This window comes from Aulonocara sp. 'chitande type north' Nkhata Bay, linkage group LG17, assembly GCF_057382095.1.
Source record: "Aulonocara sp. 'chitande type north' Nkhata Bay isolate Kocher_YH1m ecotype deep benthic linkage group LG17, A_spYH_male_GT1.1, whole genome shotgun sequence".
Taxonomy (NCBI): Eukaryota; Metazoa; Chordata; class Actinopteri; order Cichliformes; family Cichlidae; genus Aulonocara; species Aulonocara sp. 'chitande type north' Nkhata Bay.
The window spans coordinates 30,514,234-30,531,469 of record NC_141360.1 but is presented as its reverse complement, the minus strand read 5'-3'; the positions used below and the strand labels follow the sequence as shown (position 1 = coordinate 30,531,469).

Sequence of the window (17,236 nt, the reverse complement as noted above, 5' to 3'; positions counted from 1 at the left end):
CTTGACTTTTTAAACTAACACGATTCAAAAAGTCTGGAGAAATGGGATCAAATCCAATCAAGTCTGCTCCTCAACTGGCTACCCACAGGGATGCACACTCTTGCGCTCATTATTTATCCTGCACACAAATATGTGTTAGAGCAGGTATGAAAACAGGACCATTTTAAAGTATGTGAATAACTCTGTTACTGTTAGTCAGCTCCAGGATAATGGGATCAGCTACGGCCCAGTACTTGATGATTTTGTTAAAAAGGTATAATGAGTCTTCAATTAAATGTAACTAAGACAAAATATATGATCACCGATTTTAGAAAGTGCACTCATACACAAGAGATCACGTCCATTATGAGTGAGGGAATGTGCTTAATCATAGAAATATCTCAGAACAATTATTGATTCAAAGCGAAACTTTGAAGCAAACTGTGAAGCTGTGTGCAAAAAACTAAACTCCACAATGATACAACCATGATGATTTCATTTAATCCTATTCTCACTGAATCCATTTTCTCCTTGCCCTTGGTGTCAGGTCTAATACATTTATCTGTAAAGAACAGAAACTCATTCAAACAAATTGCCAGACCACCTGACAAACTAACTTATGAGCCACTGTTTGAGAGAAAGATTTCTAGCCCCAAACTGTTGAACAACACAGTTTAAAAACTGCTTCACTGCAGCAGCTTTCACTTAGATGAACAAATCCATAGCTTTACAATCCTATGCCAGGTGAATTCATTATTATGTTTTTATTAATTTCTTTAGTGTTTTGTATTACGCTTATCTGTTGTCTCTGTTTGTATTGAATATGTGCGTGCAAGGATGGATGACTCACTACTGCAGACCAAATCAACCTACGGGTATAAATAAAGTAACTTGAACCTGAACCTGCTACCCTTGAATATGACTACTACACTAAAATAAGTATAATTTAAATAACTTCAAGTTTAGTCTGCCTGATGAAGAGCTTCTAATACAACATTACAGTCAAATCTTTTCGACTAAACACCCCTATTTATTCTAGACTACATCAGTCCCTTTGCCATTTCAACAGAAAGTCTCTCACAATTAAATTTAAAAACAAATCACAGTCATAAAGCCCCTGGCTTCCCTGCTGTGTGACTCCTGGGGTGCCGTAGTGAACAAGGGCCAACTGACTGATTACCCTAGGAAAAGCCTTTTGTTTAATCTAATTAAGACTATCTGTCGCATGAGGGACCTCCATGGTGCTCTACATGGGAGAGTCCATTCCAATGAGAGGCTGCTGTCCATTCAGTGTTAATCAGACTAACACAATGTGGCTCATTCACGTCAACCAGGTTGATACAAATATGTCTTGGAGAAGCTCGGATGAGAAAGCAACCTCCTAATAAAACTACAGAGGCTGAAGCATAGCAAGTGTACATCTGTTTTAGGAAAGGTTTGATTTTATTGATTTCTTCATTTCAGAAGGAACAAAACTGGATTTATGGCTGAGATCTAACAAGATGGGCCCAGTTTCTATATGAAATCACTACTATACTAAAAGTCATGTCAAACTAATCTTGCATTGCACAAGGAATCTGGACCCAGCCATCTGATCCATTAGGAAAGGCACCAGTGGGGGTACACGGGAACATTAAGCCATGTCTGGAAATAACACTGGGGATACTTTACTTGCTTTTTCTCACTTTCTACATTTCAAACAGTAACACAAATGCACCTTTGCATGATTTGTGCTGCCCAGAGATTTAGGCTCTTCATTCCTGATGTGGCATTTTCATTTTTATTCTTGAGTATAATCACAATCTACTCTGGCAAAATACACAGACATGAATACACACCCCAAACTCAAAGCGCAAGACTTTATAGTGTTGTCAAACAATATATAAATTTATATATTAAAAAAGGTGACATTGTATTTCAGCAATAGCCATTCCAAGCAAATGACACATATTTTAATCCCAGGAATTTCTGTCAAGAAACTGGGTTCCTTATGGCTGCTGGCTGTCTGTGTTTCCACTGTCGTCTAAACACTGATGGCTCTTTTTACAGGCCATTAATAAAATAAAACTTCACAACAAACTGATTCACTCCCTTCCTGTATGTGGTACTAATTAGGGGTGGGGGGGAAAAAAAATCGATACTGTGTAGTATCGTGATATTTTGTTTGCTAATAATGTATCGATACAGGGACAGCAGAAATCGATATTTTGTTACAAAAAACGTTTTTGTGGACTGGAACATGCTGATCAACATGCTCTGACTTCAGAGCATGTTGATCAGCTCCTTTTTCTGAGCAAGAACCCTGACATTCCTTCACTGTCCAAATGTGTTTAACTTTTTTTTGGCAGCAATAAACATGACAGTTTACTTATTTTAATTTAAGACATGTTTTATTTTAATTAAGTTTAAAACTTTTTTATTTAATGTAAAATTATATTTTGTTTTAATTTACTTTCAAATTCTTCAGTTGCTGAATGGGCTGCATAGTTTTCATAAATTGCATAGTTCAGAATAGCTATAATTGTACCAGATGGTTGCATTCAGTTAAGTTGGACTAGACTGTAATACAAACCGTTCAGTTTGTCAACAATATAACTGACTGAAATGAGAGAAAGACTGAGTGCGAGACTTTGATATTAGATAAAATGAATATTGATAAAGTTTACTTTTATGTACAGAATCTGAATATTGCAAAATGTTTTAAAAAATTGCAATAATATCGTATCGTGCGTTAAGTATTGTGATAATATCGTATCGTGGGATGTATGGCAATTCCCACCTCTAGTACTAATTGAGATCAGTAGAAATGTTAGAAAAGCAGCATTCCCACCCGTTAGTTTCCTTCACCTCTGAAAAATACTAGCCAAGAGCGAGAAGCAAGTCATTTGTTGTTGTTTTATTGCAGGGATGAAATTATTTCCTATGTAGTAAATGCAGCTGTAGTCAGGATAGTTTTGGAATTCTTTGTACCAGATCAAGTCCACAAATCCCACCAACCTGACACAGGTGAATTTCAGGGTAGACCATCTTGTACCCTAAAGAAAGCATGTGACTTTCTAAATTTGTTAATGGCCTCAAAAGTACTTGCATCAAGTGGCAGGACTTTAACTTGCTTCGAGCACCATATGGACTATTCAAGACAAGCCTATAATTTTCAGTGTAATTCACTGCACCTCCCACCCCATGTCTTACTATAACATTCACACCCCCTAACCCAACATGCAGCAACAATGCCAAGATGAAAGAAGTGCCAACATTTGCTGCCCTGGGTCAGTTTCGGGTTGCAGTGCAGCTCAAATGTTACAACAGTGGAAAATGATTGTGATTGGATCTCCAAGCCAACAGCTGGCATGGTATGGCTGAATGACAGAGGCCAGAGTTAACCCTTTCCAAGCCTCAGTAGCAGACCGATAACTCAGGGTGGATGTGTGCTGGTTTAACCCAAGAATTACAGACATGCACATCACAAGGCTATTCAAAACTACAGTCACAATGAATCCCCTACAAAGAAGATTGCAGCAATTGGGAACAAGTAGACAGGACAATAGTGATGGATGTGTCATAAATATACTTATGTCTTTGTTTCCATGTTAAGGAAACCCTCTGGCAATTTGAATACCTTTATGTGCCAACAACTTGATGCAAGTCAAGGATAGCAATTCTAGGGATCCCTCTGCAATGGAGCTGCCTAATGCGAGAGGTGATATTTTTAGCTTCCCCTAGACTGTCCCCTCCCCCCACTGCTAGCCATTGCCGAACTGGGTCAGGCCATGTAAATGTGGAGGGTACAAAGCAGAGACACCCAGCCATCCTTGTGCTGTGTGGCTTGCAGCTGAGAGTGCTACTTCATCCCACCGACTGGAACCTCTACGTAGCTCTCAAACGCTGTCAGGCTGCCAGTTCATGAGAACGCACAGTCAGTGGTGTCACCGTCAACACGCTTTTCCTCTCCAGCTCCTTTTACTGCATGTATGGAAGGACACGTAACAGCATTTGAAATGAAAGTAAACAATCATCTTTTCCTCCAAAAACTAAGGCTGCTGGATAAATAGAAATAACATTTTATATATGCATTTCACTGTCTATCATATTATATTTATAGATCAATTTATGGACACTTTAAGACTACCGCGTTATTTTAAAAACATTTATTTGTGCTCTAATATTATTAAATATAGTCTTCGTACATTTTTTTTTCTTTGTGTGTTCTGTCTTGTAGGTAAGCAGATGTAAATTGTTTTTTGGAACAACATGATTTCCAAAAAAAAAAAAAAAAAAAAAAAATTCTGGTGCAGTATGTAAAACTTTGTACTGATAACAAGCCAGCTATACACATTTTTTTTAACCCCCACCTGGTAGAGTTTCAATAAACATTTGTGGATTCATTCCTAGTTGTGAATTTCCCTGACCTGTGTACAATTATAAGGCACTACTGCCCGAGGGCACAAATTTGACCACCATTCAGTGCTTTATAGTATTATGCTTCATAAATGATGAAATTCTTTTTTGCAAGTGAATGTTGAAAAATATTAATTTTAAATTAATTAATTAATTAAATTTAAGTTATCATTATAACTATTTGCCAATGCAATTTTACAAGGATGTTAATGCCTGTCTGTGTTACTTCTAAAAGCCTCTCTCTGTTTTTATACCCAATCATTTTACCAACCTGTTTGCAACAGATCTGATTAGTGTTGAGACTTTCGACCACTTTAAGCAATTAAAAATTTAGCATTTACTTTTCAAACCTTTTAAGGAACAGGTTGTACTTTTCTTTTTGAACCTTTGTGCCAACAAAAAGAATTTGCTATACAACAAGCAGTACGAATTTGAAAAGCATAAGCAGTAATATCTTAAATTTACCAACAAATAGTTTGACGCTGTCTTACAAAAGCAATGCAGGTGAAACACATTCTTATAGACCGGTTTTTAACCTCTTACATAACAACAGAACAGACAAGTTATAAAATTTAGTACATAGTGGCCATCTAGGCACATGAAGACTGACCGGTTTCTCAAAACTGTTTATATTAACATTTATAGAGCATGTCAAAAATAATTGTTGCTACATACATAAATGAGGGGAAAGCTGGGCATTTAAATAAGTAAAACTGAGAAACTGACCACATGAGTATTTTTGAGTGCTGGAAGACTGTCCTGTTGTTAAAGTTGTATTCTTACCCTCCACCCCCCACTGTTAAAAATAAATAAATAAATAATTTTTTGGACAAATTCAGAATTAAAATTTCAACATTTACCTACAGAATTTGTTATCATCAAATCAAACATGCCCCTTTTCTTTCATAGTACTGGCCACAGAAATACTATACATGAATATAAAAATTTTACTGCTTTCTACTAATTTCCTCCTGTCAAAGATGTAAATGCACAGCAAGAGGTATGGTTTTATTGAGCTTTTGCATAGCATTTCATGTGCATAGGATTGAAAATGTTCCAAAATGAGGCATCTTTCATTGAGGCACTTTGAAGATCAGAGGCTTTCTGTGTTCTTGCTTATGTGCGATACCACAGACCAGATCGGTGGCCTGGGGTCCTGCTGCCCCATCATTATCTGCTGCAGTCTGAAATTGCTGTTGCCATCGTTTCAGTTTTAGGATGCACAATTGTTGACTTGTGCATTATATATTTCACAAAAAAACTGTGGTACAGAATGCATTGCTATGGTTTAACACATGTCATGCATGTGTTCTGCATTCATTGTGACGAAACCACTTGCTGTAACTGTTAATAAATAGCCTAAGTGAAAATGTATACTAGAAAGAAAGTTTTGAAGCTTTAAGGAACAGACAAATGATTTCATGATCCACATGATTGCATTTGATTCAAATAAAAATTCAAGTGGTATTTCAGGGAGTGATTGTTTCCCACAAATACACTGCTCTGACTTGATTAGGCAGGAATTGCTCTCTCATTGGCTCCACCGTATGATATTACTTGCCCAAGATTTTCAGAGCATGCTACAATGGCAGTTTAAATGTGTAGAGAAGATTACACCAGAGCAGGACTGTATACTGTATGCCACAAGTGATAACATCCAAGACAACCAGCAATGCTTTATGATGAGAGAAGTTGAGGTCTGGAAGTATGCTTCTATTATATAAGCTCAATGACGCTGAAGTTCAAATGAACAAATAATAATAATAATAATAATAATACAGTTAAATCATCTAGCCCACTTTAAAAATGTCCCTTTAATCATTGCCACGTCAAACCATGGAGCCCACCATGTTGCAGAGATGCCAAAACTAACATAAATGTCCGTCAGACTGACTGGTAGCATATTTAGACCTTCTGACAGTCTTCAGGGCTATTTTGCAGCACGTGCTTTGCAATTATTTTAATTAGGCACAATCCCAGTATATAATAACTTTTGCCAATCTTCAATTATAGTACATTTGATCTCCTGAAATTAAAAACTGAAGCATATAACTGGTAGTCACACCTGTGTAATTTGTTTCTCGTGCCAAGTTAAACAAGATTTAAATGAACAAGTAGTAATGAATGACTAAAAGACCCTGTAACCTAAAACCCCTGCTTGAAATAATCTTGACCTTACAATCCACACACAGTAAGAAAGATAAGTAAAATGCCATCATTGGTAAATGTTACCATGAATACATGACACTGGTTCAAAACCACACTATATTTAGCTTTCCATGCTGGTTTACATGAGGCTTAACGCCACCTTAGATTAATGACCTGCGGTGGTCACCTCAGTGAAATAATGCTTTAAACTAGCAATTATAAACATTAAACTTGAAGAATTACAGAGTACACTAAGGACAAATGTTAGTAATTTGTCTTAATGTTGGGCTTATAGTTGTCTGCAGTGCAGAGCATGACAATGAAATAAGTGAACATGTGAACCAGCAGCTGTAAGAGGAACTCATCCATGATGAGTTAGGAACAGACTTGGCAGGCGACAACTGCCCGGAAGAAAGTATACCAGATATGCGGCATTACTTCACAGTGGCTATAGCAGTTATCTCAGCAGCAAGGAGCATGTAAGATTGGTGAGAACAACATTCTTCAGCACAGAAAGAAAGAAAAAACATGCACCGCTGAAAAGGACGTAGAGGTGTGGTCTTGAAAGGTTGATTTTCTACAAACGAACTAATGAGCCACAAAGGTCAGGTGATCTTCCCTCTGAAATATAACAATTTTTTGAAAAAATTTAAAAAAAAAGTATTCAAATATCTACTGACTCATATTAGTCACTCAAGGAGAGGGGTAATGTCTATAATCAGCCATTAGGGAAAAAAAAGGTGGCACAGCGAAGAATAAGAAAAGATATTTTTGTCATTCTTGAGTGACAGCAACAGTCTGAGTTCAAAGGGCTCAGACAAGGCAACAGATTGTGTTACTGATGATCTAAGTGAATCATTAAACAAACTCAATTTCTATATGCTGCGCTAGACAGCTACAATGAAGCATTACTCACAGCTAAACCTGAAAAAAAAATTGACTTCTAACGCAGTATTAGCTAGAAAATTCAAACATATCTCCAAACTGAATCACAGCAACTGTCATTGCAGCTAATACAATATTGTGCAGCAAGATATTGTGATTATAAAATCCGTGTAATTGCTTATCTGTCATTATATTATTTAACAAGACCAGAGTACAGATGACTACTACAGGTGACTAGCACGCTCTGTGTCACCGAGTTTTATGTTCAGCGTCTTTTCATACAACTACAATAATAGAATGTAGAATCACAAGTCATTATACAAACACTGAAAGACATTGCTGGCGCTGCAGCAAGCTGGGTGCTATTTAATTGGATAAGGAGTGATCCCTTCAACTAGACACCAAAAGGTGCTCTGTGGCTGCACTCCACATCGACCTGGATACTGCAGGTAATGTCTGAGTGCACCAATCTATATTACGTCGTCAATCAAGATTAAGAGTGTAACGTTAACGTACGTAATCATCTTGCAGTACCTGGAAGCCCTAAGAAATACGAGATACATTACGGGCAAGTGGAAGGTAATTTAAAGAGACGAGCTGCAGTCAGTGTGTGAGTTTCTATTGCCGTGTAAGTATGAAATAAGCGTTGTTCTTTCAGTAGCGTTACGGACGACAAGTGGCAGTTTTTTTCCCCTTAGTTCGGAAATAACCTGACAGTTCAGTTTTGCCATACCAGGACATTTAAGAGTGGTAAACAGCCATACTTGCTCAAATGGGTTTCTCGTAATTGTTTCGAGGAGGTTAGGAGATTGGGACTTGAGATTAAAACCTACTAGTTGCGGTCAAATTATTGTCTTCAGAATACGGTACAAATTAAAGTGTTGGACAACAGAATGCGACACCAGCAAATGACAACCCCAGAAAATGATGTTAGTCAATAAACGAAGGTTCAAAACACGCTTACTGTGGTGACAGAGAGCAGAAATGACTAACGCGGTTTTATGGGTTCCCCGAGTTGCCCGTATTGAGTGTGTTGAGCAACCGCAGCGCGTGGACTCCCAGCGCTTGCGGAATATAGTTCCAGGCCGTTTAGCAGTATTACTCCACTAACGTTAGGTATCTGCATATAAAACGGGAACTGCGAGGCGTTAGACAAGCTGAATGACATATCACCATGTAACATGCAATGCAGGCAACTTTCTATTAAAGATATTAAGGTCCATAGTTGAAGTGTTATTTAACAGCGGGACCCCGCGAGGAGCAACCAAGTCGAAACGTTAATGTGCAGCCCAACAGATATGTTATTAAAAAAATAACAGCGGTCCTGACTAGCGTACACGGTTAGCAAACTAGCACTAATGCGTTAGCTTATGCTGACTGCAAAGAGGGGAAATTCACAAAAGATACTTCCAACAGACTGACAAGTCTAAAAACTTAGCCATGAGCCATGCAGAAGTCCCAAGCAAACTATGCACAAGCGAATGAAATCTGGCAGCATCCCGGGCTGATTAGCTACCTGTGTTGGAAAACGAACCGCCCCATGTCAGTATCCCTCCAAGATAGCTAACATTAGCTTGGTATACCGCTAACTACCCAAGGCAAGCTACCCACAGTGGTTGGCCCTCGTTGATCAGTGCACACACAAAAAAGAAGACCTTAACCGGTTATGGGGTTACATGCAACATCCAAAATCACTTGGAAAGATCAATTATTGTGTGGCATTTTGCCGCGCTAATAGAGAAAAATATAAGTAAAATAATACTTACTCCGTCCTCTGAAGAGCACCCCAGCTCCCTTTCTCTCTTTAACTCCCCCTCAGTCTCACCAAAGACTAGACTCTCTCCCCTGATCTGAGGTATAATCCCGCCCACTGCGCTGTCACAACCAAAGCCTGCAAACCTCACACTGCCAAGATAGTTCCTATCTCCCTCGAGCTCATGAAAACCCATGTCACTTTGACCGGAAATCATATGAGACATGCGTGCGGTGGAAAAGCGGGATGATGTTGCCGCAACTCACGTGGCTGACTGCTGAGATAATAATCTCTTTATGTTTAATTACAGAACAGATGCAGACCAAGACCACCTATTTGTTTTTTAATGCAACACGATGAAGGGTGCGTGTCTCACAGCGGTATTGTTGCATCTCTATGATTTAAAAATGCTAAAATCAAGCTGAAGCGATATCGGGGATATCGTGAGAGACAACCGACCAAAAAATAACGTTGTAAAAGTGGAACTCGACGATGGCGGAAGTACACCAAGGTGAACCATTTCGCCTCGCCTTTTTCATTTCTGTCACAACACCGCCAGGGACATGTGATGCACGTCAAAAGGAGGATGGGTATGGACCGCTGGTGTGGATTCCCATTGGCTTAGCCAGCATATCAGTCGCCTATGGAAACGGTTACGTCATGATCCCCTAGTACTCCTTCTTTGCTCCCGTGTAGCTTTATAATAACAGGATTATTCAACAGTCCCCCCCAATCATATGATGCAGTCTGCAGACAGTAGGTAACGAAAACGCATCGGTTTTGCTGTCCGGGCGACTCAACCCCACCTAGGCTGCACGAGGCTCTTCCCCTCACGCCTAATCAAACCTGACGTTATTCTTTCCATGACGTAGTGCGTTTTTTCTCTCTTCACCAGATTCAATGCGTGTATTCTTTGCGATTCCTTCAGTCCTCTCGGGGAGTCACACACTCTGCACAATCAGCCTCCTTATTACTTGGGGCAGCTGTCAATGAAATGCAAACAGCAATGTGAGCCATTAAACCGATGTGACAGAAATTTAACAGCGTTTTGGTACTGCAATAAATTGCAGCACAAGTCCCCTGTAATTGCCTAATATGTTTTTTTTTTATGTAACAGAGAGTGCAAGGTGTTAATTGGAATTAGAAAGTCTGTGATCCAGAATTCAGACAAGGTGGTTATTGCAAAACCCATCTGAACTTTGCACAAACCAAGTCAGGTATAGAAACTGCTATTTGACAAGCATACAATACTTTAAAAAATAAAAAAAAGAAAGATTAGTTGTGGTAGATCATAAACAGAAAATAACCATGGCCAGGGTCAAAACTCAGTGTAATACACTTGCTGTCTGGACATAATGGGATTTATCATTAACATGAGTGCCTTGAGTGCACGGCAGCAGCTGCCTCTTCAGAAAGGTCCAACGTGTTTAGGCTTGTGTGCAAATTAAAAGTTGGAAAATATCATTTCAGAATTTCCGAGTCAGACAGACGTCAAGCGGAGAAAAGAGATTTGGAAAGAAAGAGGAAGAGAAGAAGCCGGGGGAAAAAAAACCCCAACTTGATTTATGTAAGATGACTTGTGCAATCATTTGGCCTTATGTCTTTGTGATTTGACTTTAATGGCTCAGTCTAAAGCAGAATGAGGAACAATCAGTCAAAATGCATAGATAGGCAAAAAAAAAAAAAAACCCAAAAAATGTTGTTCGCAGAAGCTGCTAAATGATGGCTGTGCCTCACATGTGCTCCCACACTCCCTTCGCACATTGTGAGCTGTCAGTTTTCTGCTCTAAAACTTTAGAGCTGTAGCTGCAGCTGCAGCAGTGCTTAGATGCTGATGTTTTTTCCCCTGTACGCCCAGCAGTAACACGGGCCTCATGTGTTACTGTATAGCTCTGTGTAAATAATCATTCTGTACATTCAATAATCTTTAATCCTACAACTGTTTACAACTTGCATAGTTCCCATTTCTGTATAGCTGTATATCTCAGATTTCTGTAAAGTTATTTATTTCATATTCTGTATAGTTTTTCATATTTATATCCTGTTCATAGCCTGTACATAGCTTGTACTCACTACAGCCTTTACATACTTAGTTATAGAATATTCACAACATACTTCATACCGTGTACATTATAACATACCATAATAGACCCATTTCTGTAGTATACTTACATATCTATACTATTGCTAATATATATTGTAATATATCTATATCACTAAAGCACTTCTGGATGGATGCAAACTGCATTTCGTTGCCCTGTGCATGTGCAATGACAATAAAGTTGAATTCTATTCTATTCTATTCTATTCTATGTGAACAAGCTTTGGCACACAGACTTTGCTCCACAGGCCTTTAAACCCTATAGTGCCAAAGAAGCGACAAGATCTATTTTTATGTCTGCCATTTTTGCAGTTCACTGTCAGTGGTTTTGGTGGCTTCCTAAGTTGCAGCCTGCAGTGCTTTGTGTTGGCCAACCCAGAGCAAATGTTAGGTCATTCACTGACCCCCGAGGGCATCTCTTTCTCTCTTCTTCAGTCCATCAGTCTGTGCATCAGCCCTTCTTCTTTATCTCAACCAGAGGACACACTTTAGGTAATGGTAGGAATGCAAATATAGATTCATAATGGATCTTTACAATCCATATCAAACATATATGAGGACTGTAGATCAGCTGGCCTGCTCTGGAGGAAAGTTGAAGATTTTCGGGGATATCTTTATTCATGTTGTTCAGTCTGGCTCATTTCAGGGGTAGCAAATGAATCTGAAAGATCATAAATTAAGATATTGTTCAGTTTGTACAAAAATGCATGAAAGAATCTTTAGAGGGGACAGCTCTTTACTTCCTGCTTCCTGTTTTTGTGCTAATCAACTGTAAACCTTTCATTTCACCGTTAACCTTAATGTGTATAAGCAGAGCACATAGAGTGTAGTGGTTTACATATTCACTTCACAAGAAAGATCTCAGGTTTGATCCTGGGAGGAAACACAAATCCTTTTGGAAGGGCACCCGGCATTAAAAAAGCCAACTAAAACACACGGAGCTTACATGCTGCGGCAACCCTTTGTGAATAATGGAACATAAAGCATGCATGCATATTTTAACTGTAAACCATTAGAATTCATTACAAAACGTCAGTAAAAAACAAAGCTTTTCCATGATAACGTTTTCTTTCTAGGCTGTGAATGATGTTTGCAATGTCTTTTCTAAAACTGACAGAAAATAAATTGGAATTCTGCCTCGTACCATCACTCCGTGCTTGTTCACTTGAAACCACTTAATCTTTCAATCCATTTAAACACTTATGGACCACAGAAGCGAGCAATATGATGAAGACTCGCACCAAGGGCCTTTTAGTTGTATGGGAAACAATCTAGATGCAGGTTGTTAATGGCAAAAGTGAATTGTTTAGCCCTGAAAGTTGAGTGGAAATGACCACGTGTGTGTCTACGAACGCCAGAAACCAAACCATTGCAGAAATCCTCCTGGTTTTTAATTCTTGAGGAAATTGCATCTATGCAAATAGCGGGACTCTCTGAGAGCCATGTTGAGTTTTCAAATTGAGGAGACCAATCATTTTCCCCACAGCTGTTGCTGAATCTCTCTGTTGACTCAGTTTCTTGATGGAAATTTGCCATATGCTCTGGAGCATCTTGTGAACTACAGTAAATGTCAAGTGTCATTAGCTTGTGTGCATGCTAATGTCTTGTTCATGCTGTTTGAGTAAGCATTAATGATGAAGCATGCCAAAATGCACTCAAAAAGGGGACGTTGCCTTCAGGGTAACTTTTGCATGTATTGCAAAAATGCTCAAAACAGAACCTCATTTAATAATTTAGGTTAAAGGTAAACACATGGTCGCATTGAGGCGGATAGTCAGGGGAGGCAAAAAAGTTAAGCAACACAGCTTTGGTAAGCGTGATTATTCGTTCATCCCAACATAGAGCTTTAATTACTGGGGTACTGTTCTACACACCATGAGACAACATAGCTTGACAAATAATTGCAGGTTCGGTTTGAAAAGCGTCTAGCAACCGGCACTGTATGAATGTGTCTGCTGTTGTGTGAGGAACATTGTTGCCGACTCTGCAGCTTATCACATTTTCAGACAACACGCGGCTCTGAACTGATTAAGACATTTGCACAAAGAAAAAAGCCAAAGGGAATGGAAAACAGAAGCCACAGAAAGATTATCAGTTAATTCCTAAACACTTTTCTAAATAAACACATGACTGCGGTGGAAATGCCTGTGTTGCACCAGCAGATCATGTGCCTCTTGAGGTGAGGCAAGTGGAAAATGTGAACATGAAGATGTCTCATTAGCAGACTTACATAGCCGGGTCCCTATCAGTCAGGACATGCTGTATGAATATTGCTTCCTTTGGTCAGCGATCTATCTACACCACTTTGTTTCTTCAGCGGACATCTCATTTTCCACTGGCTCAGCACATTGGCAAAGCGTTAGACATAGAGGTGTGGGGAGTGACTTCCTCCTTTTGAAGAGGAAGAGGAAAAACAGTGTTCCATACTTGAGAGAAAGACTGTTGATCACGGATGTTGATGTGTAAGAATTTTCCAATTGCAAATTAATCAGAAGTCCACTTTCTAAGTATTTATACATAAATCTCACTTTATGTGATGTTAATATGTCAAATAAAGTTGGTTTTAGTGTTATAAGGTTTGACTGTAACAGACTGCTTAGACCCATTATTGAAAAAGGACAAGAGCTATATTAATCAGACAAAGTTGATATTAGGGATGGCTGTTGCACCGGGTAATAACAAACCTTTCTTATCTAACACATCATTAGTCTGCCATAATCACTGTAATCACATTTTTCCTGAAATCCTGAGTCCAAACATTGGTTAATGTCTGCTAAAGGGACCCCAATTATAAGATTAACATCAAACTCTGCTGACTGGCAAAACAGCCGAGACACAGACACATGAATTATACCTATGGTGCAGACAAATGCTGAAGAGAAGATCTCAAGAGAGACCTTGTGGAGCAGTCTTACTGACAAAGACCCCTTGTGCGAAGGAAAACTGAGAAAGGAGAGGTGGTGGTGGTGGTAGGTGAAGGGGGCTGTCTTGATTGAGCTGCTTGCCTTAGGTTTGTGCATGTTTGTGTTTCCAGCTACCCCAGGAATTTACTGCACGGCACTGGCAAGGACGGCCACAGCGAGGTGAATGGCCTGTGGGATAAAGGCCAGAGTTTTCTGGGAAAAAGGGTAGCGGAGAGAGAGAGAGCAGGAGGAGAAGCAGAGGTCATAGAAAAGGAAGAGAAAGATGGAGCAAAAGTACATAGACAAGGAGTTATTGTAAAAGGCGAAGAGTCAGCAAATAAGTGTGAACTGGAAATAGAGATGGTAAAACAAAAGCTGTGTGTGCCTCGTGTGTGCGTAGGGAAGGAGACAGTGGTCTTACTCAGCCCTGAGCCAGCAGCACTGAGATTATCTGGCCAAGTTTCCACTCGCAAACAATAATTCACCTCAAGTGCCCATTGAGGCCAGACTTTGTAAGGACAGCGACCCACCCAGTGCAAAATTAGGTTGTGTGAGTGGAAGAGTCTGTGTATGGTTATAGTATGCCATCACCATATAAACTTGAACGTGTGATGGCGAGCCATAGAAGGGTGTGTTGGTGTGGTTGCGGGAGGGGGAGCATGCTTTCCATGCTCTGATTTCTGTTGATATCTTCTGTATTTACATTTGGCCCAGCTAGTGGTCAAGCTAGAAAGCGTGTTTCATTCAGGCTAGTGAACATTTTACATGTCATAAAATGCAGGGCATATAAATAGTGTTTATTCAATTACCGCCAAGGCACACAAACTACCTGAGAGCCCACATTTAGAGTTTTCCAGTGCTCATGGAAAACACTGGAACGAAAGTGGAAAACAAAACATACAGGACAAAAATATTGCAGAATTAAACACTGGCTGCGTGCGTTTCAGTCTCAAAATAAGAAACAAATTAAACAAAAAAGGGAACAAACTTGAGTATTTAAGCACAGCTAGAGAGCAAGGGCTAGTTAACATGCTGGCAGAGGTGACTTTGGGTAAATTAGTGGCAACAGGCGGTAATTAAGAATCGTTTTTACTGCGCTCAGTTGTTCAGCTAGGCGTGGAGCTCATCAGCAAATCTGCTTTTCTCTTCCCCTAAAGTCTGAGCAGTGCCACCAGGGACCCAACAAAACAATTAATGGCAACTTAATTACAGGGCCACATCAGATTTTTTGCTTAACCCACAGAATGTGCAGAGAGCAAGAGAGGGGCATGTTGAAAGAGCTTGTTTCCTTAAGATGACACACAGCTTTTTGCAATGTCCAAATCAGAGTGGCACTGACTGGGCACAGATGGGGCACAGAGGAGGAGATCCAATGGGAACTTGGTGCCCTTTACACCCTATTTCTTCCCTTTCACATGGGGGCTTTTCCTCTGGGAAAGGCACAAGGACCAGGACAGGGAGGGTTATAGACTAAGTCCTAAATTTCTTGGTGCAAAGTAATCCTATGGCATTTGTGCACACAAACTCAAGATGGACACACAAATGCACACCTTGTCCTAGGTTAGGCTATAGCTTTGACTTTCAAAGGAAAGAGAAGCAGTACACATACAGTATGTGTGTCTGAGACAGAGAGAGTTAAATGGTTTCAAAGGGAAGCAGTAGGCAAAGTGAGACAGACTACAGGTGGCTTTATTGACAATGAAACAGGTCACATCTGTTCAATAATGCAGAATAATTGTTTATTATATAATATAAAACACTTTCCAAGGACTCGAGTGAATTTTTCATAATTTTTAAGCAACAGTTTGACTTATTGTTAATAGGCTTACAAAACCTTTTGCCAAAAAGGGTTGGACAACTTCGATACAACTCACTTTTGTGAAGGAGGTTAGCAGCTCATTGGCTTAGCAAAACCATTAAAGGCAGGGGCAAACAGGTAACCTGGTAGGATGTGACATAAAATAAAACGAGTGGTGCCAGTCCTTGAGATCACTAATGATAATTTTTCATCTAGTTTCATTAATTAAAAAAAAGTCAGGCCAGTGAAGTGCCTCTATTTTTAGTGATTGTGAAGAAAACTATAAAAATCAATACATAGCAGTAGTTTCTAGAACGGCGCAGTGTCATATTTAGCAGCTCTTACATTGGTCTCTATTAGAAAAATCAAAGCCTGCTCCTGCGTTAGTTTTCTCAAACTAGCAACTTTTGCGACACGCATGCGTGATATATATATATATATATTTTAACAGCTATTCAAATACAACTATTCTTTTGCTTGCCCTACGTAAAAAAAAGAAGCACTTTACACTACAAATACATTAAGCTGTAGTGGAATGAATTAAAGTAATTTCAGTGGTAGCGCCACTGCTTGAAACTCTTATGCACTGCATAGCCCTTTAAAGCCAAGCGTATCATATTTGATGTGTTTTTGTGAGTTTATAGTACATAACCAAAGTTCTTTTCATGATTACACTGATCAGGGCACTTCAAGAGACGCAAGCTGAAATGGAGTATGAAAAATGAAAAGAACTCCTACAGCATCAACTTATTTAAACAAGACAGGAAGAAAACCAATTCTAATGGGCACACAAAATAAAACTATGAACATTAAATAACAAATAAGCACATGAAGTGAGTCAAACAACAGAATATGGTCAAAGCTGCATTTGTGAATGTGAGTGGAATTTAAATGACATTTTCCTGCTTGTAGAACAAACCCCAGACTTTGTGGTTTCCCCGTGGCAAATTTTTTTTTTATATCGTTTGAAATGTGTCTGTGAGACTGAGTATCAACAACTGTTAAGAACACAAAATTGGCATTTACTTTATCTTGAGTTAAAGTTGCATTTTGCCCAACTGAGAACACGCAAAGCAATGCAAAAGAGAATCATTGCTTTAAAAAAATTGTGATTTAAATAAATAGAGATAGCCAGAAAAATAGGCAACATCAGAAATATAAAGACAACAACATACACAATTCATAAAGAACCAGTCATTGTTACAGGAGTTTTAGGAGTGTCCACTTTTTTCATTTTGTTGCACAAAACCGGAGCAAATATGACCTGTTGC

The 17,236-nt window shown here is 39.1% G+C and overlaps 1 protein-coding gene across 3 annotated transcripts in view; it reads right to left on the bottom strand.

Moving 5' to 3' along the window:
* The window catches only part of atp2b1a (ATPase plasma membrane Ca2+ transporting 1a), a 39,872-nt gene extending 30,551 nt beyond the window's left edge, over positions 1-9,321 (bottom strand). For all 3 annotated transcript variants that reach the window (XM_086270382.1, XM_086270383.1, XM_086270384.1), the window contains exon 1: positions 9,177-9,321. The gene's annotated coding sequence lies outside the window, so the exon portion shown is untranslated. The remainder of the gene's footprint in view (positions 1-9,176) is intronic.
* Positions 9,322-17,236: the final 7,915 nt, after the last annotated feature.